This window comes from Moschus berezovskii, chromosome 27 (genome assembly GCF_049115385.1).
Source record: "Moschus berezovskii isolate FMDL1 chromosome 27, NW_MosBer_1.0, whole genome shotgun sequence".
In the NCBI taxonomy this organism is placed as follows: Eukaryota; Metazoa; Chordata; class Mammalia; order Artiodactyla; family Moschidae; genus Moschus; species Moschus berezovskii.
The window spans coordinates 27,478,446-27,501,066 of record NC_142486.1 but is presented as its reverse complement, the minus strand read 5'-3'; the positions used below and the strand labels follow the sequence as shown (position 1 = coordinate 27,501,066).

Genomic DNA, 22,621 nt, shown 5'->3' with positions numbered 1-22,621 from the left:
CGTGCTGCAGTTCATGGGGTCACAAAGAGACAAAACTTAGTGACTAAGCAACGAGAGCAAATCCCTGAGTAGTGGTGAAGACCTGTGAGAAAGAGTTCAAAGATGGATTTTGCTTTGTGACTGGGACTCTTTGGGATTCTAATGTCATGCCAGCCTATAAATGGCCATTCCCAGTTTTGTAGGAATTTGGCTGTTTTTTCCTTACCTTTTCTATTGCCGTTCTTCTTCCTGTACTTCTACCAGGGATAAAATCAGTGGTAAATCTCTTCTCTAAAGTAATACTCTCTGGAATGTATTTCATTCAGGTTTATCTGTGTGCTTAACTCACTGAAGAGGTTTTAAAAACTGATTTTACTGCTTATCTGACTTTTTGTTATTTAGGTGAGACTGGCATTCTGCAATGACTTTCTGTTTCTGATTTGGAAATAAAATTCCATCCAATTATGCTTCATTAATGATATGTGTTCCTATCTTGTTTAAAATATTTATGATAATTTTCTTAGCATAGATTCTAGAAGATAGATACAAGGTTAAAATACATGTTTTCATGGTTCTTAATGCAATGTGGTCCTATTATTAATACTTAATAAAAAGGGAAGTCATACCAATTTTCAGTGAATGAGAATAAACATTTGACTTCATTAGCTTTGAGCATTATAATTAGTTTTATTTTGTTAACTTATTGGGCAAAATATTACCATGGATTCCACATCTTTAATTTCAAATACTGTACAGGATCAAAATCTTATGTTCACTTTTTAGTGGGACTTACCTTACATGGAGACTAAATGAATCCATCAAGCATCAGAATTGTTTGAACAGATATTAATAATGGCTATAAGTTATTGAATACTTATGAGAAAAAGTGATAATTTGATCCTCAGAGTTACCTGTGAGGAAGATACCACTTGATTACTCCTTGTAGAGGGTCAACCCTGTACAGAGGAGGAAATGAAGGCTCTGAGATGCTGAGACAGGATTAAACCCAGGTTGGTTTGAGTCCAAATTCTCAACCAACCACACAACTTTGATATGACTTTTTAAATCATATTTGAACTCAGCTGGTATTGTTATTTGTATTAGTCAGCGGTTGCTGCTATAATGCTGCACAAGAAACAATCCCTAAACTCAGACATAAAACAATAGCATTTATTTCCATCAATTTGCAGATCATCTCTGGCTGTTCTGCTTAAAAATTCCTCGAAAGTCCCCTCTTAATCATTTATTGAAGAAAAATGTGTTGAACACTTCTTATTTCCCAGACTCTCTTTTGGGCTCGAAACAGCAATGAATAAAAAGGACAAAAATTCTACCCTCCTGGAGATTATATTCTAGTGGGGGAAGACAGATAATAAAGACACAAAAAGTAGAATAGAATACACAGTATGGAAGACGCTGAATTTCTAATGAAAGAAACAAAGCAGGGGAAGAGGATGGGGTGGACTCTCAGGTAGGGATGGGGGTTGCTGCTGCAATATGTTTTCTCCTGTTACCCCACTTCTCAGCAGGCTGCTCAGCCCAGCTTTTCTGTCCATTTTTGTGATGCTGTTTAGTTACTGCCTTGTTTCCCTGTCTTCTTCTAACTGTGCCCTGGGGGGTCCTCACATTTCATAACCAAAGCTGCCTATCAAAGTACTTTGCTAAAGAAAATATATTTTTTTCTGGAGAGAAATAGTGTCTTTCCCTTAGGGGCAGAAGCAATGCAGTCAGTAGTAGTTTTAAATGACATTTTTTCTCTGTCACTGGTGATTGAGTGCTCTTTATTTGAAGTTCGGGTCAGAGATGAAGATATGTAGGGAACCTACTAAGGAAAGGAAACTGGTGTTTTGGGAGCGCCTATTGGGTGTTAGCAAAGATCCCCTGGAGAAGGGAATGACTACTCACTCCGGTATTCTTGCCTGGAGAATTCCATGGACAAAGGAGTCTAGCAGGCTACAGTCCATTGGGTCGCAAAGAACTAACATATATAAATTAGGTGTTAGACATAGTACAAGCAGATGTTTTTCCAGTAATCCTTGAACTATGCTTTATCATTCCCATTTTCCTAATGAAATGCACAGGGAAATTAACCTGTCCCCAAACACTTGCTGCTGCAGATGCAGGATTCATCCTTAAGTGTGCCCCCCCACCCCCAGGCCCTGCGGGCACCCTGTGACAGATGCTTATTTTCTAACTATTGTGTCTAGACCCGGGATGCTAGCTTTGTGGTCCTGGGTCTGTCTCCCACTTCGTTGTTAGTGTGTGTAGTATGGACCCACTGCTCCCTCCAGTAATGGGAGGAGGCAGTCAGGGCTGGGGGAAATGAGAGAGTTCCCAGGGCGCCAGAAGAATGAATGAATTCCACTGATCTTGTTTAGTTCCTTATGGGATCATCCATCATGATTTAACAACCTGAAGCCCAGAGTGGCTGCAGGCATGTTTCCTGCCCAAAGCCACAGACAATGGGTAATTTAGGGCTGAAAAACTGATGTATTTTTCTGTTAATATTACCTGTATCGTGCCCATTGTATGATATTGTTATACTGTATCATCACACAGTTTAGACTCTCTTCTTCTCCACTACTCTTTTTGCTAGTAAGAAGTCTTGCGTTTCCTCATTCTTTTGCGATTCATTAAGGAGAACGTTTTCTCTGAATGTAACGACAGCAGACATTTGTTGAGGGCCACGGTGTGCACGACAGACAGGGGGTACAGAGACGGTCTGGTTTTGCTCTTGTCCTCAGGGAACTTATTCTCCTATTGTTTTACTCATTTTATTTTTAGATTTTTTAATGCAGTATTTGAAGCAAATGAATATATAAGATATGTAAGCTATAAAGCATATTAATAAAATGATGTGCTTTGCAGGGTGTGAAATCACTGCCTAGCTCACTAAAATTATCAATACTACTAGGACTTCTGGAATATTAATTTTCTCTCTCATCCCCATTCCAATTGTATGCAGAAGTCCACTATTCTGTTTTTGTGTTTATCATTCCCTTCCTTTGTGATAACACCTCTATTGCTACTGCTACTGCTGCTAAGTCACTTCAGTCGTGTCCGACTCTGTGTGACCCCATAGACGGAAGCCCACCAGGCTCCCCCGTCCCTGGGATTCTCCAGGCAAGAACACTGGAGTGGGTTGCCATTTCCTTCTCCAATGTGTGAAAGTGAAAAGTGAAAGTGAAGTCGCTCAGTCGTGTCCGACCCTTGACCCTTAGCGACCCCACGGACTGCAGCCTACCAGGCTCCTCCATCCATGGGATTTTTTAGGCAAGAGTACTGGAGTGGCTTGCCATTGCCTTCTCCGAACACCTCTATTACGAATGTGTTATTTACTATATGTATTTGGTTTTGATTGCTTTTGAACTTTATAAAATAGCATCATACTATAGGTAATATTTGAGATTGCTTTTTTTCATTAGGTGGTGGTTTCTAACATTTACTCCATATTTTCTATGCTTCTTTTCTCTCCCTTTCTTTGAATCGAAGCTTTTATTTTCTAATTGTGTTTTTCCCTTATACTTCTAGTTCCCTTTCTACACGTTAAGAATGTGAAATTCCCAAAATTTAAAACTTTAAAATTCCAAAATTATAATTCTTCAAATTCAAAAATGCCAAAGGTTTGAAGTCCCCTTTCTCTTACTTTTCCCTTCAAATTTTACTGTGTAGGCCTAACATAATTGAAGATCAATAGACATTTAAACTTCTCCTCCCAAATGATAGAAGGACTTTACAATGTTTTAATGCCAGTGTCTTCCTCCTGACTTAAATGTCAGTATTATCAATTGTTAATTTTTTCTGTTTTTGAAACCTCACAAATTGAGATATTATTATTAATATTTCATACCGATATAGATAAATGCAGATTTGCCTACCAGTTTCCGAGTTTATTTACTACCTATTCATCCTTCTTGTCATCTGAGACCTTCCTTTTGAGCCATTTTCCTTTCTCCATTTCATTTGGACTCCTTGGAGATCTATTGGTAGTAAAATCTTGCAGCTTTTTGTTTATATGGAAATGTCATCATCTCATACTCATTTTTTGGGGGGGAGTGTGTGGGGCTCTGGAATCCTTATTTTTATTTATTTATTAAAATTTTTATTGGAAAAATTTCATTGAGGTCTAGTTGATTTACAAAATTGTGTTGGTTTCAGGTGTACAGTACAGTGAATCAACTATATATATACATAAATATGGAATATATATATATGGAGAGAGAGATTCTTTTTCAGACTCTTTCCCATTATGGCTTATCACTGGATATTGAATTGAATATAGTTCCCTGAGCTATACAGTAGGTCCATGTTAATCTATTTTATATACAGTAGTCTGTATCCTTTAATCTCAAACTTCTCTCAAATTTATCCCTCTCCCCCTTTCCTTTATGGTAGCCATAAATTTGTTTTCTACGTCTGTGAGTCTTTTTCTGTCTTGTAAATAAGTTCATTTGTATCATTTTTTAAAGATTCCATATATAAATGATATAGTGTGATATTTGTCTTTATCGAACTTACTTCACTTAGTATGGTAATTTCTCAGTTCAGTTCAGTTCAGTCGCTCAGTCGTGTCCGACTCTCCGCGACCCCATGAATCACAGCACGCCAGGCCTCCCTGTCCATCACCAACTCCCGGAGTTCACTCAAAAGGTTGGGGGCGGGAGGAGAAGGGGACGACCGAGAATGAGATGGCTGGATGGTAATTTCTAGGTCCATCCATATTGCTGCAAATGGCATTTCATTTTTCATGTCTGAGTAGTATACCTGGTGGGCTGCCGTCTATGGGGTCGCACAGAGTCGGACACGACTGAAGCGACTTAGCAGCAGCAGCAGTATATATCACATCTTCTTTATCTATTTATTTGTTGATGTCCACTTAGATTGCTTCCATGTCTTGGCTGTTGTGAATAGTGCCACTCTGAACATTGGGGTGCATGTATCTTTTCAAATTAGAGTTTCTGTCTTTTCCAAATAAATGCTGGGATTGTTGGACCTTATGGTAACTATTTTTAGATTTTTTATTTTCATTTTTGAGTGTTTTCTTTTGACATGTCTTTTTTTTGTTTGTTTGTTTGAATTTCAAAAGGGAGGGGATAGATATATGTATACCTATGGCTGATTCATGTTGAGGTTTGACAGAAAACAGCAAGATTCTGTAAAGCAATTATCCTATTTTTAGATTTTAAAGGAACCTCCATACTGTTCTCCATAGTGGTTGCATCAATTTACATTCCCATCAACAGTGTAGGAGGGTTCCTTTTTCTCCATATTCTCTCCAGCATTTGTTATTTGTGGATTTTTTGTTGATAGCCATTCTGACTGGTATGAGGTGGTCAGAATGGTTGTGGTTTTTATTTGCCTTTCTCTAAGAATGAATGATGTTGAGCATCTTCTCATGTTCCTGTTGGCCATCTGTATGTCTGTTTAGGTCTTCTGCTCATTTTTTAATTGAGTTGTATTTTTTATTTTTTTTATATTGAGCTGTATGACTGTTTGTAATTTGGAAATTAAGCTCTTTCAGTCACATCATTTGCAGATATTTTCTCCCATTCTTTAGGCTGTCTTTTTGTTTTGTTATGGTTTCCTTTGCTGAGAAAAAGCTTATAATTTGATCAGATTCCATTTGTTTTTGGTCTTGTTTCTTTTGCCTTGGGAACCTGACCTAAGAGAGAATTGCTACAATTTATGTCACACTCATTCTTAAAAGATAGGCTTGCCTGGTTCACAGTTCTAGACGGATGTCTGTTTTCTTTCAGAACTTTGAAAATATTATTCCAGAGTCTTCTGTTTTCCATTGTTGTGGCTAAAGCTCAGTTTATGATTTCAATATTGCCCTTTTGAACATAGTCTGCCATTTTTCTCAGGGAGCTTTTAGGTCTTCTGTCTTTGATGTTCTGTGGTTTTATTGTATAAATTTCTTTTTATTAGTTTTTGCTTACATGTTGTATCTGAAGATTTATATTTATATTTTGAGGGGGTTCCAAACTCACTGCAGATGGTGACTGAAGCCATGAAATTAAAAGACTCTTGCTCCTTGGAAGAAAAGTTATGACCAACCTAGACAACATATTAAAAAAGCAGAGACATTACTTTGCCAACAAAGGGCTGTCTAGTCAAAGCTATGGTTTTTCCAGTAGTCATATATGGATGTGACAGTTGGACTATAAAGAAAGTTGAGCGCCGAAGTGTTGATGCTTTTGAACTGTGGTGTTGGAGAAGACTCTTGAGAGTGCCTTGGACAGCAAGGAGATCCAACCAGTCCATCCTAAAGGAAATCAGTCCTGAATATTCATTGGAAGGACTGATGCTGAAGCTGAAACTCCAATACTTTGGCTACCTGATGCGAACTGATTCATTGGAAAAGACCCTGATGCTGGGAAAGATTGAAGGCAGGAGGAGAAGGGGATGACAGAGGATGAGATAGTTGGATGGCATCACCGACTCAATGGACATGAGTTTGAGTAAATTCCAGGAGTTGGTGATGGACAGGGAAGCCTGGTGTGCTGCAGTCCATGGGGTCGCAAAGAATCAGACACGACTGAACAACTGAACTGAAGATTTATATATTTTGTCATTTTTATAATGTTCTCATTTATTTTCACTTTAGATATTGTCTTTTACTTAATGTCTCTGTTTTCTCCTCCTGGCCCTTCAATCAGCCATATATTAAATAGTCTGTCTCCTTTCTATCCTCTATAGGTTAAAACTTTTTATAATAGAGAAGCCCATCTTTCTATTTGATAGTTCATAGGTTAACCTCTTTTTAAGAGCTTTTATGGGACTTCCCATGTGGCACTAGTGGTAAAGAACCTGCCTAACAATGCAGGTAACCCAGGCTTGATCCCTTGCTGGGAAGATCCCCTGGAGAAGGGAATGGCAACCCACTCCAATATTCTTGTCTGGAGAATGCCAAGGACAGAGGAGCCTGGAGGGCTAAGTCCATGGGGTCACAAAGAGTTGGACACGACTGAGTGACTAACACACATAAGAGTTTTTAATCTTCTTGTCTATTTGTGCTGTATAATTCCTTCAGGTATATCTTCAAGTCTTAATACTCTTTGCTTTCGAGAAGTATATAGTCTATTTATAAAGTTTTATTTGGTTTTCCTTCAACTATACCTGATCACTTTTGATAATTTTTATTACTTTCTCATTTTTTCTAATTCTGTATTTTCTTTCTTTTAAATATAATTATTGTACACTACACAGGCTTTCCTAGTAGCTTAGCTGGTAAAGAATCCACCTGCAATGCAGGAGACCATGGTTTGATTCCTGGGTCAGGAAGGTCCGCTGGCAAAGAGATAGGCTACCCACTCCAGTATTCTTGGGCTTCCCTGGTGTCTCAGCTCGTAAATAATCTGCCTGTAGTGCGGGGGGCCTGGGTTCAATCCTTGGGCTGGGAAGATTCCCCTGGAGAAGGGAACAATTACTCACTCCAGTATTCTGGCCTGGAGAATTCCATGGACTGTGTAAATCATGGGGTCGCAAAGAGTTGGACAGGGCGAGGGACTTTTTCACTTTCATTGTATATTACATATCTGGTTGTTTCTTTGTTTCCTGTAACTGAAGTCAGTAGTGATAAAAGTATGTTGTATCCTTTCTGCTGATCCTCACTCATGGTGGCTTATTTCCTAGTGAGTTTGGTGGCCTCTGATTGTGAACTCATAGAGGTTTAATGTTTTAAGGAAATCCTGAGGGCCTAAGTAGAAAATGCTTTGCTGTAGAGAGGATTTGCATTTGCCTCTGCTGGAGCCTGGAGAGTACCTTTTCTCCCTTTAAAAGAACTGGCCTAATGTGGGATTCTCAGATTCATATGCTTTGCCACAGTCATTGACTGATTTTTATTTTAAGAGTAATCATTTCTTATTTTTTTAAAGCCACACACTATCTGGATGTTCTACAAACATTATTTCTAACCTTCCCAATAATGCTATCACCTACATCACTGATGGAGCAGTCACCCACATCACTGATGGAGCAGATATCATCCACATCACTGATGGAGCTCAGCAAGGTTGGGAACACTCCTTTTGTTCTGCAGTGGCTTGTTATGTCATCTTTACTCATCAGTACCCCTCCCCTACCTGAGATAGTGCAAGTACTACTTCTTCAGAGATACATCCTTTAGTTACAGAGCTGAGCTTAGGTTCTCACTCACATGTGTTGTCATAGTAATTCGGACTAGCTGTTAGAGCACTCAACCCATTCCACGGATGGAGAAAGTTGAGGCCATTTATGGGTATGTGTGGAAGACAGGCCACAAGCTTATGTGAGTGTCAGGGAATTGCTATGGTCAATATGTGCCCCAAAGACCCATCATAAGTCTCTTCCTCATTGGATTGCCCTGTCCTTCAGTTACCTCAGGTAAACAATCCTTTAAGTGGAATTTTGTTCAGAGATTGCACTTGGAGTGTTTTTAGTCGACCACTGTGGCTCTTCCTGAGTTTCTTTGCTTTGGTATTTTACTGACCCGTGTTGTTTTGGCATCATATTTAAATAGATCTCCAGGGAATTTGTTTATTTTCACCTCTTTTACATGTTGATAGAAACAAGCATTTCCATAACACCTCAAGAACAAGTACTGTCACCTATTTATTATTTTCTAAATTAAATAAAAATTGCTTGACTTGCCATCATCTGAGCTGCCCAGAAGTCTTATATGACATTATTGGAGCTTTCCTTTACCATGGATCATCCAAGAATCTCAGGGTTTCCTGTGATCCTAACATCATACCCAGGGGTACTGATCAGGCACCACTGCTCTGCATTGCCTTGCTACCCGATACTCTTAGAGTAACCCCTCTCCCTCAGGTCCACACATGACTCACTTCACTGGGCTCTCTGCCAGCTACAATTCTTGGAATGAGGAGTTGTTCATACACTGAACCTTCTTTTCCAGGGATTCTCCCCTCAAGAGGTCCTGGTGTGTGTGTCCACTCACCTTGGGTCCCACAACTCCTGTGCCTTTCTCAGGGACAGGAAGTTAGGAAGATCAACTCAGGGCCAGGCCATTTTTATTTAAGTCTCTGAAAGAGAAAAAGAACTTAATCTGATTCCCTTTCCTGGACAATAGATTTACTGCCTCTTAAATGTTTTAACAACCTGAAATGGGAAAGGAAAGGCTAGACCTTAAATCAACAAAAAAGGCAGTCATCCTTTGTGGCAGTGAGTACTAATTACCCCCTGGCATTTGATTTCTCTGTATTCTTCTTAGTAATAGAACCTCCCAAGCCTTAGTTGAGTACATGCCATCCAGGTCAAGGCTCCATTTCCCAACTTCTCTTGAAACTATGTGTGGGCATGTGGCAAAGTCATGACCAATGGAATGTAAGCAGAAGTGATATGTACAACTTCATTTGATCCTTGGTCAGGAAACTAGATCCTGTATGCTGCAACTAAGACCTGGCAAGACAAAAAAAAAAAAAAAATGCTTGCATTCCATCCATCCCACCTTTTGCAGGCTGGGATTTGATGGGTTTCTGGTAAGCTTGCTTCAGTCAATCATGTGGATGAGAACAATACTCCAGAAGAAAGAAGAACAGTGAGATTGAAGAATCTTGAGTCTGTGGATAATTGTAAAGGGTATAAGAATGATGACAGCCCCAGATTATTTCCCTCTGTACTCACATGTGAAAGAGAAGGGGATTCCTGTCCTATTTGAGCCACTTTGTTTTGGGGTCTCTTGTTCCAGCAAACCAGTTAGTATCCTAACTATTATTCATCCTCTCTACTCACTGGGAGAGGAGAACACACCACCTCTTGTCTCCCCAATGAGCCAACCTCTTTAAGGCAAATAAGAGGAACTTTCACATACGTCTCCTGATAAAGCAGCAGTAAGCAAAACACAAGTGGGCCACTTGGCTGAATGTTATTTTGGGCTCAGAAAGCTGTTTATCTAATGAAAGGAGGAAGGAGGAGCTCAAGTGATCGTAATCACAAGTGTACAGAAGGCAAAATCATTTGGAGAGCCGCCTTGTGTGGTGGGGAGAGCATGGGCTTTGGAGCCAGGGATTTCAGGGTTCACATCCTGTCTCTCCCACTTATTTATATAAGTTACTACTTCATGATATGTAAGATGGGACTTGCAGAGCATACATTATGTGCTTACTGTAGGAATTCGACAAGATACTATGTTTAAAGATCTTGGCCACAAGGGCTGTTAAAAATTAGGTGCTAAATAAAAGTAAGTTTCCTTCTGTCTTTTTAATCATTGTACCAGGCTGAGTCTGTAAGACTATGTGAATGAACACATTTTTACCTCTTCACATTCATCTTGGGCCACCTTTCCCTTGCCCATGACTTTGCACTACTCTCCCAGGTCCATTACTAACTTCCTTTCAATACCGTGATGGCTCCAGTTCTTTCCTGCCCCTGAGTCTCTGCACTTCCTTTCCTTCCACTTGTAACCTCTTCTTACTGTTACATTTCAGAGAAGCCCACTCCTAAGGCCACTGTATCTAAAATAGCCCCTTGCCCCTGTGGCAGGCAGGATGAAAGTCACTCAGTCGTGTCCGACTCTTTGCGACTCCATGGATAGTCCATGGAATTCTCCAGGCCAGAATACTGGAGTGGGTAGCCTTTCCCTTCTCCAGGGGATCTTCCCAACCTGGGGATTGAACCCAGGTCTCCCGCATTGCGGGCAGATTCTTTACCAGCTGAGCCACAAGGGAAGCCCAGGATAATAGCCCCCTAAAGATGCCTCCTTCAAGTCCCTGTAACTGACTATGTTGGGCTACATGGCAAATGGGAATTAAAGTTTCAGATAGAGTCAAGGCTATTAATCTCCCTAAACTAGGGAGAATGTTTTAGAATATCTGGGTGGGGTGAATGTAATCAAAAGAGATCTTAAGAGTGGAAGAGGAAGACAGAGAGAGAGTCAGAAAAAAGAAGTGTGACTGGGAACAGAATCAGAGAGATGCTGTTACTGCTTTTGAAGATAGCGGGGGCATCCACAAGCCAAGGGATGCTGGCGGCCTCTTGAGGCTGAGAAAGGCAGAGGAATGAATTCTCTCTCAGAGTCTCCAGAAGGAATACAGTTTAGCCAACACCTTAATTTTACCCTTTGCTAGACTTCTGAAATACAGACCTATAATAAACTTGTGTTGTTTTAAGCCACTACCCCTTTGTCATCACTTGTTATAGCAGCCATAGAAAGCTAAAACCACCATATTCCAGTCCAGCCTTAGCCCTCTAACACATCATCCATTTTATTTCCATCCCAGCACTCATCACAGTCTGTAACCTTATTGTTGAACTGCCCATTGGAATTCTTGCAGTCGAACATGTATTTTATAAAGACAGAAATGTACTTGATCTCATTCACCAAAACACCCAATAGATTCTATATTTGCTAAATGAATGCATGAATGAAAAAAATGCATTTTCCTCATCCATAGGTTTTCTTGTTTCAGGAAGGATATTTAGCATTTCTGAGAGTGAGCAAAAAAATTGCAGGTGATGGTGAAGGGGGCCATGTGACAGAGTGGCAGGAAAAGCAGATATGGAATTCTGACTGCCTGTCAAGCCAAGTCCTAAAATTTAAGTTCTTTTTTAAGGGTGAGACAGGATTGAGGAGATTGTGAAACTGTTAGTCACTCAGTCATGTCTGGATCTTTTCGACCCTATCGACTATAGCCCACTAGGTTCCTCTGCCCATGGAATTCTCCAGGCAAGAATACTGGAGTGGATAGTCATTCCCTCCTCCAGGGGATCTGCCCAACCCAAGGACTGAATCCAGGTTTCATGCATTACAGGTGGATTCTTTACCAACTGAGCCACCCGGGAAGCCCATGAAGTAGATTAAATCCAGTCTATTTTTAAAGCAGTTTTCCAGCCTACTTTAAATCAGCTGTAAGTCTTTAGTGACCATCAGGAAGGCAACTGAATGTCCCATGTGCTGCCTTTTCTCAGGAAAACTCAGTGTGGGACACCCCAAGTTATAACTAGTGTCAGCAATACTTCTGCTTATTCACAGCAAGACCCGGGGCCCTCTGCTGTCGCAGGAGTGAGTGTTTGTTTAATTAGGGTGCCGAATACAGCCTCATCCGGTGGCAGATGTTGCCGTGTGTAATATAATAAATAAAAGTCTTTATAGGGCCCAGCAGGCAGTGGAGCCTTCGGTTAGCAGATGGCGAAATATTAAACTGGCAGAGCAATAACTTCACTGCCGGAATCAGCTGGTCCCTGCCCAGATTTGCTCTGACATGAATCAACTTCATATAGGATGTGTCACTCAGCTGCAGATTCATACCCTCACCTGCCCTCCCTCCCTTTCCCTGCCAGCACCATCCTTTCCTTGGCATCCCATTATTAAAGTCAGCTTCCTGGGGAGTGGAATCGTGTAGCCCCATTAGCTGGTCAATGAGAGGAGCTGGCTGGGCTGGACCGTAGGGCTCCTTTATGGGGGAAGAAAATGCAGTAAACCTGGTGGATGTCCTCCAGCACCAGTTTCTGCTTGGATCCCAATTAACCAGCTAGTATGTTATCTGGCCCCCCAGACCCTCGTGGTGCAGAAGGGTAATCCCACTTGGTGCCAGGGGACTTCTGATTTAGGATGGGAGGGACAGGGGAATGGCTAAACTAGTTCAGGGGGACTCCGGCAAATTGGAGAGAACAGGCCTTTTTGCTCTGAAAAGGGATTGATTGACATCTGTATCACTGCTCAGGAGGCACAAAGGGGGTCACTGGACTTGCTTACCAAACACTGGATTATACTCCTCGTGTTTGTGGAGGGCTCGCTGAGTGCCAGCCAGGACTCTGCACATGGGCTTTGCAGGCGCAGTACTACTCCATCTTCCCTATAACCCCTCGGGGGCAGAAATAACAGACCCTTCTAGCTCTTCCTGTGTGTCAGGACTATTCTAAAAGTCTCATGTGCCTTAATCCACTTGAACCTCCCAACACTAAGCCTTAATTAAAACCATTTCTCACAGGGGAAAATGAAGGCTCTGAGTGACGTGAGATGATTTTTTCAAGATCCCAGGACTGGAGTCAAGATTAGTGCAATTGCTAAGAGCATCACCTCCCAATTTAGACAGGGTTGGGTGGTATCCCAGCTCTGATATCTACTAGCCATAGGATCTTTTTTTTTTGTTTGTTTGCTCTGGGTCTTCCTTGCAGCGTGAGGGCTTTTCTAGTTGCGGCTTGTGGGGTTTGTTGCCCCATAGCGTGTGGGATCTTAGTTCCTCAACCACGGATGGAACCCACGTCTTTTGCATTGGAAGGCGGATTCTCAGCCAGTGGGCTAATGTAGATGTGGGTTCAATCCCTGGTTAAGGAACTAAGATTCCACGTTTTGTGGGGCAACTAAGCCCATGAGCTGTAACTCGAAAAGCCCTGGTGCTGCAAAGGAAGACCCAGAGCGGCCAAAAAAAAAAAAAAAAAATCCCATGGCTAGTAAATAGGGGTCACCCAACCCTGTCTAAACTGGGAGGTGGTGTTCTTAGCAGTTGCACTGACCTTGACTCCTGCAGACTTAAGAGAAAACTTTGACAGAAGGTGGTGGATATGCAGACAAAGTACTGCCCAGAGCACAAGGTGGAGAACCACGGTGGGAAGGAGGCTGTGGACCTGACATTTGTTGACATTTCCCAAAATAAACTTGACTGCTTGTGGACAGGTGTTTGAAAGACCTTCTCTTCTTTAATACTTAATGGCAACCCTTTGAGGCAGCTATTAGTATAATCTAATGTTACTGATGAGAAAGTTAGGATGAGAAAGGTGATTCAACTTGCTTACGGTTGCACAACCAGTCAGGACAGGGGCTCCTGCCTTTTTCACTCCAGGTTTTCAGAGGGCTTCTTGGAAGAGGATTTTGGAGCTCTGAAGAATTTAAATAGTTAGAAATGAGGGAAAGGCATTCCAGGCGGAGGGAACAGCATGAGCAAAGGCCTGGCCAGTGTGGATAGTAGGGTGTGTGTGTGTGTTTGTGAGTATAAGTGAAGAGTGGGGAAATGAGGCCAGTTGCTGGAGACAGGCAACCATAATCCTACTACCCACGGACAGCGGTATTAACACTGGGTTTATTTCCTCACAGCCACTGACACAGACATACCCAGCACACGCAGCTGTGTCTGTGAAATGTTTATGTAATTGAAATCACATTGACTATATAATTTGATATTATAGTTTCCCATCCTCATAAAATTAGTACCAATTTCTCACATCACTGAACCTCTTTGTACTACATCTTCTCTATCCATTCTTCTGATGATGGACGTTTAGGTTGCTTCCATGTCCTGGCTATTGTAAATAGTGCTGCAGAGAACATCAGCGTGCATGTGCTTTCTGAATTATGGTTTTCTCTGGATATATGCCCCGGAGTGGGATTGCTGGTCATATGGTAGCTCTATTTTTAGTTTTTTAAAGGAAACTTCATAACGTTCTCCATAGTGGCTGTACCTGTTGATAAAGGCTGCCTCTGAGGGTGAGCTCTTTTTCCTTCTTGGCACCTTTCTGTATTTTCCACATGTTCAATAACGAGAATTTAAGAAGAATAATTTTATTTGTATTTTTAGCTGTGCACAGGCTTTTTCCTAGTTGTGGTGTGTGGGCTTCCCATTGCAGTGGTTTCTCTTGTGCAGCACAGGCTCTAGGGCGCATAGACTTCAGTGTTTGCAGCTTTCGGGCTGTAGAGCACAGGCTCAGTAGTTGGTACGTGGGTTTAGTTGCTCCGTGGCATCTAAGATCAGGATTGGATCTGTGTCTCCTGCATTGGCAGGCAGATTCTCCACCCCTGAGCCACCGGGGAAGCCTAGTGATGAATTTTTATAATGAAAAAGTTTTGCATAGCTACATAATATTCTGAGGTATGGGTTTCCATAATTTATTTCATTGTTGCCCTAGTGAAGACCTTTGGGTAATTTCTACGTTTTTATAAGGATAAATAATGCTGCATTAAATATTCCTTTATTTGTTCAACATGCATCTAAGAGTCTGTGATGCACCATGTGTCACGGTGCGTATATCTGCTTGTGTTACTTAATACCCATCATTTTGCGTATGAGGAAACTGAAAAACAAAGAAACCACTAAGCTAGTTGAGGGCAGAGGCGAGTTTGTACATTCAGGTCTTTCAATTCTGAGGCTTTTTCTTGATCAGACTCCCTCCCCCAAACATCGAGTTCTCCTTTTTGCAGAATGGTGGCAAATCTGAGAGTTACTTTGGGTGTAGCCAGTCACAGATCGCCTCCCCCTCTCCTGTCCCCAACCCCTGAACTTTAGTAGCCATAACTGACATAGAACATCGTGTAAGTTTAAGGTGTACAATGTATTTGTGCATGTATACGTTTGTGATACATATGATAAATTTGATGCATGTATACACTGCGGAATGATTACAGCAATAATTTTAGTGAACACCTCCATACTTCCCATAGTCACCTTTTTTGTTGTTTTGGTGGGTGAGACCACTAAGATTGACTCTCTTAGCATCTTACAAGAGTATTGTCAACTACAGTCACCATGCTGCACATTAGATCCCCAGAATTTCTTGGTCGTATAACTGGAAATTTGTTCCCTTGCCCAACATCTCCCCATTTCTTCCACCTCTTATGCTTGCGTGCTAAGTCACTTCAGTTGTGTCCAACTCTTTGCAACCCTACGGACTATAGCCCACTGGACTCCTCTGTCTGTGGGATTTTCCAAGAAGTGGGTTCTTGGAAACTTTTCTGTGGAGTGGGTTGCCATGCCCTCCTCAGGTCATCTTCGCGACCCAGGGATCGACCCCGCATCTCATGTCTCCTGCATTGGCAGGCAGATCTTTACCACTAGTGGCACCTGGCAAGCCCTGTCCACCTCCACGCCCCTGGCAATCCCCATTGTATTCTCTGGATCTATGAATCTGGCCTTTTTACATTTAGATTTTTAAATTTTTAGAAGCTTTTTTAGACTTATAAGTAAGATCGAATGGTATTTGTCTTTCTGTGTCTGGCTTATTCCACTTAGCATAGTGTCTTCCAGGTTCATCCATGTTGTTGCAAGTGGCAGGACTTACTTTTTTCTTATGACTGCATAATATTCAACTGTGTGTGTGTGTGTGTGTGTGTGTGCACGCGTGCCACCTTTTCTTTATCCATCCATCTCTTGATGGATACTTAGCTTATTTCTATGTCTTGGCTGTTGTGAATAATGCTACCATGAACATGGAGCTGCAGGTACCTTTTTGAGATCCTGTTTTTGTATGGTTCAGTTCAGTTCAGTTCAGTCGCTCAGTCGTGTCCGACTCTCCACGACCCCATGAATCACAGCATGCCAGGCCTCCCTGTCCATCACCAACTCCTGGAGTTCACTCAAACTCATGTCCACAGAGTCAGTGATGCCATCCAGCCATCTCATTCTCTGTCGTCCCCTTCTCCTCCCGCCCCCAACCTTTCCCAGCATCAGAGTCTTTTCCAGTGAGTCAACTCATCGCATGAGGTGGCCAAAGTATTGCAGTTTCAGCTTTAGCATCAGTACTTCCAAAGAACACCCAGGATTGATCTCCTTTAGAATGGACTGGTTGGATCTCCTTACAGTCCAAGGGACTCTTAAGAGTTTTCTCCAGCACCACAGTTCAAAAGCATCAGTTCCTTTAAAAATTTTTTGAGGAACCTTCAAACTGCACCTCCATAGTGGCTGCACCAATTTACATTCCCACCAACAGTGTAGGAGGGTTCCCTTTTCTCATACCCTCTCTAACACTTGTGATCTCCTGTCTTTTTGATAATAGCCATTCTCACCAGTGTGAGATGGCCAAAGATCTCTTTCTTTTTTAATTTAATTTATTTTAATTGGAAGCTAATTACTTTACATTATTGTATTGGTTTTGCCATACATTGACATGAATCTGCCCCGGGTCTACATGCATTCCCCATCCTGAACCCCCTCCCACCTCCCTCCCCATCCCATCCCTCTGGTTCATCCCAGTACACCAGCCCCGAGCATCCTGTATCATGCATCGAACCTGGACTGGCGTTTCGTTTCACATATGATAGTATACATGTTTCAATGCCATTCTCCCAAATTATCCCACCCTCGCCCTCTCCCACAGAGTCCAAAAGACTGTTCTATACATCTGTGTCTCTTTTGCTGTCTCGTATACAGGGTTATCGTTACCATCTTTCTAAATTCCATATATATGCGTTAGTATACTGTATTGGTGTTTTTCTTTCTGGCTTACTTCACTCTGTATTATAAACTCCAGTTTCATCCACCTCATTAGAACTGATTCAAATGTATTCTTTTTAATTGCTGAGTAATACTCCATTGTGTAAATATACCACAGCTTTCTTATCCATTCGTCTGCAGATGGACATCTAGGTTGCTTCCATGTCCTGGCTATTATAAACAGTGCTGCGGTGAACATTGGAGTACATGTCTCTTTCAATTCTGGTTTCCTCGGTGTGTATGCCCAGGAGTGCGATTGTATGGCGGTTTTATTTCCTGTTTTTTAAGGAATCTCCTAACAAACACATGAAAAGGTGCTCAACATCACTCATAATCAGAGAAATGCAAATCAAAATCACAATGAGGTACCATTTCACACCAGTTAGAATGGCTGCTATCCAAAAGTCTACAAGCAATAAATGCTGGAGAGGGTATGGAGAAAAGGGAACCCTCTTACACTGTTGGTGGGAATGCAAACTAGTCCAGCCACTATGGAGAACAGTGTGGAGATTCCAAAGATCTCTTTCGATGGAGTGTGATACAGTAACTACCTGTTCCCTGCCTAATACCTGTGGCCTTCTTCTTGTATATGCACCGGCAGGTATACATACATACACATATCTGTACCCTTAAACAGTGACACGTGTCCTCATGGGAAGTTGTTCTTCTTCTGCTTGACTGATATATTTCCAGTGTACCCGTCCTAGGTGTGGCTTTGTGACATGAGTGTATTTCCAGCTTGGTGCCATTTGAGATGAAATGTTTGAAGTCCAGCTCAAAATGTCGCCTCTTCTCTGAAGTCTCCCAGATGCCCTCAGACAAAGTTCACAGCTCTCTTTATGTTTCCTGAGTGCTTCCTTTATGGCCCCATTAAGGATCATGCCTCACTATACCACGGCTATTCATGTACCTCCTGTCTCATCTCACAGATGATTAGCTCTTTAAGGTCAGGGACTATCTGTTATCCACTTCACTACCTTGTCCTTTTGCTTCTGTTTTTCAATCTAGTCACTTCCCTCCATCTCCACTGCTACTACCTGAGCCCATGCTATCCATCCTCTCCCCTGGACCACTGTATCAGTATCTGAATGAGCCTTCTGGCTTCTGCTCAGTGCCCCTTATGATCTGTTTTCTACACAGCAGTGAATGGGATCCTTTAAAATTCTAAATCAGATGTGCCTGACACCCCAACAAGGTCCAGCCCCTGTCTGCCCATCTGACAACATTCCTCTTAACTCTCCCCCTTACTTCCTGGGTTCTACTCTCTCTGATCCCTTCCAAATTACTTTGAAAAAACCACATCATTCTGTGCAATAATTTGCATCATTGCCCAGCATGTGTTCACTTCCTTCCTTAGCCCATAACTTTGGACTTGGCCATATGACTCATTTTGGCCGACTGGATATTAGGAGGTGTGACATGAGCAAAAGCTTGAAATACGACGGAGTTGTGGGCTTGTACTCTTCACTTCTGCCATGGCCATGAGAGCAGCTTGCCCTGGGTAACCTCCTGGTCCCAGAAGAAGGAGAGTTATCTGGAGCAGACCTGAACTGAACAGGCTTGGCTTGGAGCCAAGCCCTGCCTGGGTCAGCCAGACCCAGGCCGAACCATGGATGCATGAGCAAGATTTAACACGTCACTGGAAGCCACTGGTTGTATGCTGCACAGCACAGCTGTGGCTCAATAGTGGATCAATGCATCCTATTGTATTACTTTAGAAATTCTGTCTTTCTTCATTGGGGCTCAGTTTCCATGAGAAAAGAGACAATGTCCATCTTGCTCACCCTGTGACATCAGCACGTAGCATTCAGTAGATGCCAAATAAATGCTTATTGAATGACTGGCTACCCCAGGATGTTTACTTAGCACAATGCCTATACCCATCAGTGTTTGATTCCAAATGGAATAATCAAACCATCCAAATGAGTTTGTGTTGCGTCCCAACAAATATATCTTTAAACTCAAGCTGGCACATGGGCCAAAAATGGTTAGTGGTGACACTTCTCTCTCCTGTCCTGCTCTTCACCACAAGAAAGATCCTCCTTGTGAGGTTACACACACTGAAAACAGATGATGTGTCAACTCAGTAATTTAAACCGTGAATCTGTACTTGCTTAAAGATGAACTCGTTGGGAAGAAAAATGAGAAAAAGGCTTGTGACCATCCAACAGAGGCCCCAGATAAGGGCATCAATTTTGGTTCTTGGCAGGTCCGGCACACATAATAAAAGAGAACTGCTGAGGTCAGCAGCCAAGAGAAGCCACACTTCTTATTTTCACAAACACGGTTTTGGAATGGTAATCATATCTATTAGCAAGGGTGACACCACCATGGGCCTGGCAGAAAAATGAGCTCACCCACATTGCAAAATGAGCAAAGTGGAGATCAATAAATCATAAAATTAGTTGAGACATCATCTATCTTCTGCGGCTTTCCCTTTATTCCCACCATGGTCCCTCAGGACACTAATTCATTTATTGCATTTTATCGTTGGGAAAACACGTCAAGGTTTGGAGGCTGCTTTCTGTTAGGGGAGCAGGGGCAATAATGTTTGTCATTAATTAGGCAAGATTGGGAGTTTCAGTCCAAACTCTGGTCTCTACTGACTTCCATAAATTGAGTTTTAGGACTGTGTCTGTGTCTTGTATTACTTCATCAAAAAGGAGTGTTATTGAAATCTGCTCTGAGAGTGGGGTGAGAGAGAAGCATGTCTGCTCACTCTGAAGAATCAATACATTTAGGGACAAACCAGGTGACAAGCCAGATGCAATCTGAGTTGTCTAAAGATGCATCCTGTTGTCTGCATGTAATTGAAGTAGATGTGGGAATCTGGAGGATATGGAGCTTGAAGTGCCCGTGTATGTCATCTAGTAGCCATATTCTTGATTCTGAGACCCTCACTGAGCAGATTTTTAAGGTTTCTAAAATCCTGATGCGTTTTTCAGTTGATATGTGCATTGAATGTAGGATCATTACTTCATCAAAGGAATCCTAGATTCAAGGTAGTTATTAGATTGAGTGCTTCAATTACTGATTGATGCATATTAAACACTTGAAAGTGAAAGTGAAAGTTGCTCAGTCGGGTCTGACTCTTTGCGACCCCATGGACTGTATAGTTCATGGAATTCTCCAGGCCAGAATACTGGAGTGGGTAGCCTTTCCCTTCTCCAGGGGATCTTCCCAACCCAGGGATAGAACCCAGGTCTCCCACATTACAGGCAGATTCTTTACCAGCTGTGCATATGGGATGTCCAAGAATACTGGAGTGGGTATCCTATCCCTTCTCCAGTGGATCTTCCTGATCCAGGAATCAAACCAGGGTCACCTGCATTGCAGGTGGATTCTTTACCAACTGAACTATCAGGGAAGCCACTAAAAGTGAAAGTGAAAGTCGCTCAGTCGTGCCCAACTCTTTGCGACCCCATGGAATTCTCCAGGCCAGAAAACTGGAGTGGGTAGCCTTTTCCTTCTCCAGGGAATTAACCACTTAGTGGCTTAATAAACTTATTATTGCTATGATTCTGGTGGTTGGTTTGGCTCAGCTGGCAAGACTTCTGGTCTACACGATGTAAGCTAGAGCTTCAACCACGTGGGAACTGAACTTGCCTGGAGTGCCCACATGGCTTGCTCACACAGTGGTTACCTGGGAGCTCGACCAAGAAGCCTCACTTCCCCTCCAGGTGCCTTCTCTGAGTGGATTGGGCTTCTTTCAGCATGGCAACTGGTTTTAATGGGCAGGAAGTGAGAGCTGTCAGTCCTCTTAAGGCTTGGAAGACTTGGCATGTCACTTCCATCACATTCCATTGCTTGATCTGATTTTAAGTCCAGCCAAGGCTAACGGAGAGGGGAAATAGCTGCCTCCTTCCTGTGATGAGTGGATGCATGTTGGGGGCCATTTTTGGAAAGAGGAACCTAGCAGGCTCTGGTGTGAACTCTAATATAGATCCATCTTGTTGTGGTCCTTTTGTGAATCAAAACACCTCTCCTTTCTTCTGTTTGCAAGGAACCTGGGCTTGGCTAAGCAAGGAAGATATTTTTGTTAGAAAGGAAAGGGCTTGTGCTCTAAAGAAAGGAGTGGTCAGTGGTTTCCAAAAGCTTGTATCAAGCTTTTCTGGCTTCTTGATGTTAATGGAGCTCACAAAATGTGACGGGTTTTCATCCTCTACCCCCAACCCCACCAAAGGTGTAGACTCTCCCATCTGAGTAAATTCCACCGCTGTCCATCCACTCAGTTGCTCAGGTCCTTAACCCTGAAGTCATCCTTGCCTTTTTATTTCTCCTGTATTCCACCTCCGATTCACAGCAAGTGGCCGAGATACATCCACAAGCCTTCTATTTCTGTCTCCCTTCAGTGCTATGCCCTAAGCTGAGCCACCATCCCGTCTCCCGTGGACTGTTCCAGTAGCCTTTGTAACTGGCCCTCCTGTTTTATCTCTTACCCTATTCCACCTGTTCTCCATGTAACAGTGAGAGTGATCTTTAGGCTAAACAATCAGATGATGTGACTTGTCAGCTTCCAGCTCCTCAGAGGCCACCCTTTGTACTCAGAACAAAACCCGAACCACTTGCCCTGGTCCACAAAGGCCTTTGTGAGCCGAACCTTGCCTGCCTCTCTTGACTCACTCTTCTCCTTGTCCCTGCTCTGCCTATGGTCTCCGTCTTCCTGCTCTTTTAGCATGTTGTGGACATTTATTTGTGGCCTTTGCACCTTCAATTTACCCTTAAAAATGTCAGATTCCAGGGATGCGTCTTGGACAGATGTTGCTCTGATGGAGCTTTCAGAGATGGAAAACAGCAGACAAGTCAACATGTGGATAAATAAGAGACATTGAGTGATTTGATGGTCGTGTTGTGTTGTGAAGTCGCTCAGTCATGTCCAACTCTTTGCGACCCCATGGACTGTAGCCCACCAGACTTCTCCCGCCATGGGATTCTCCAGGCAAGAGTACTGGAGTGGGTTGCCATTTCCTTCTCCAGGGGATCTTCCTCCCAACCCAGGGATCAAACCTGGGTCTCCTGCATTCCAGGCAGATGCTTTAACCTCTGAGCCACCAGGGAAGCCCTCTGATATGGTAAGTAAAGTAAAAGGAAGGAGAGTGATGGGAGGGGGTGAGGGAAGGCCTCTCTGAGGAAGTGGCTTTGAGCAAAGACCTGAATAATGAGCCAAGCAGATATCTGGGGACAAATAGGGCAGAGTAAGGAGCTGATTCAGAGGCTCCAAGGTGGGCAGATAGCTGTAGGGCTTGGAAATGGTGGCTGTAACCATAAAACACACTGCAGTAGAAGCTGGTAGTTAAATATGAAACTCACACAGCTGAGGGTGTGATGAGCTCTTTGTGGGATTTCCACGAGGAGGGGCTTCCTTTTAGGGAAGAACTCTGAGATAGCTTGTTCAAAGGGACTGTTTGCTCACTGAATGGACAGCGTCTGCCCTCAGCTTTCCTTCTTTCTGCTCTGCCTGCAGCCTGTTGGCATTAGATTCAGCACTCAAGGCTCTG

General features: G+C 42.6%; 1 non-coding gene across 1 annotated transcript; it reads right to left on the bottom strand.

Moving 5' to 3' along the window:
* Positions 1-22,109: 22,109 nt before the first annotated feature.
* On the bottom strand, positions 22,110-22,181 carry TRNAS-GGA (transfer RNA serine (anticodon GGA)). The gene has a single exon. It is a non-coding gene; the product is annotated as a tRNA-Ser (tRNA).
* Between the last annotated feature and the right edge of the window lie 440 nt (positions 22,182-22,621).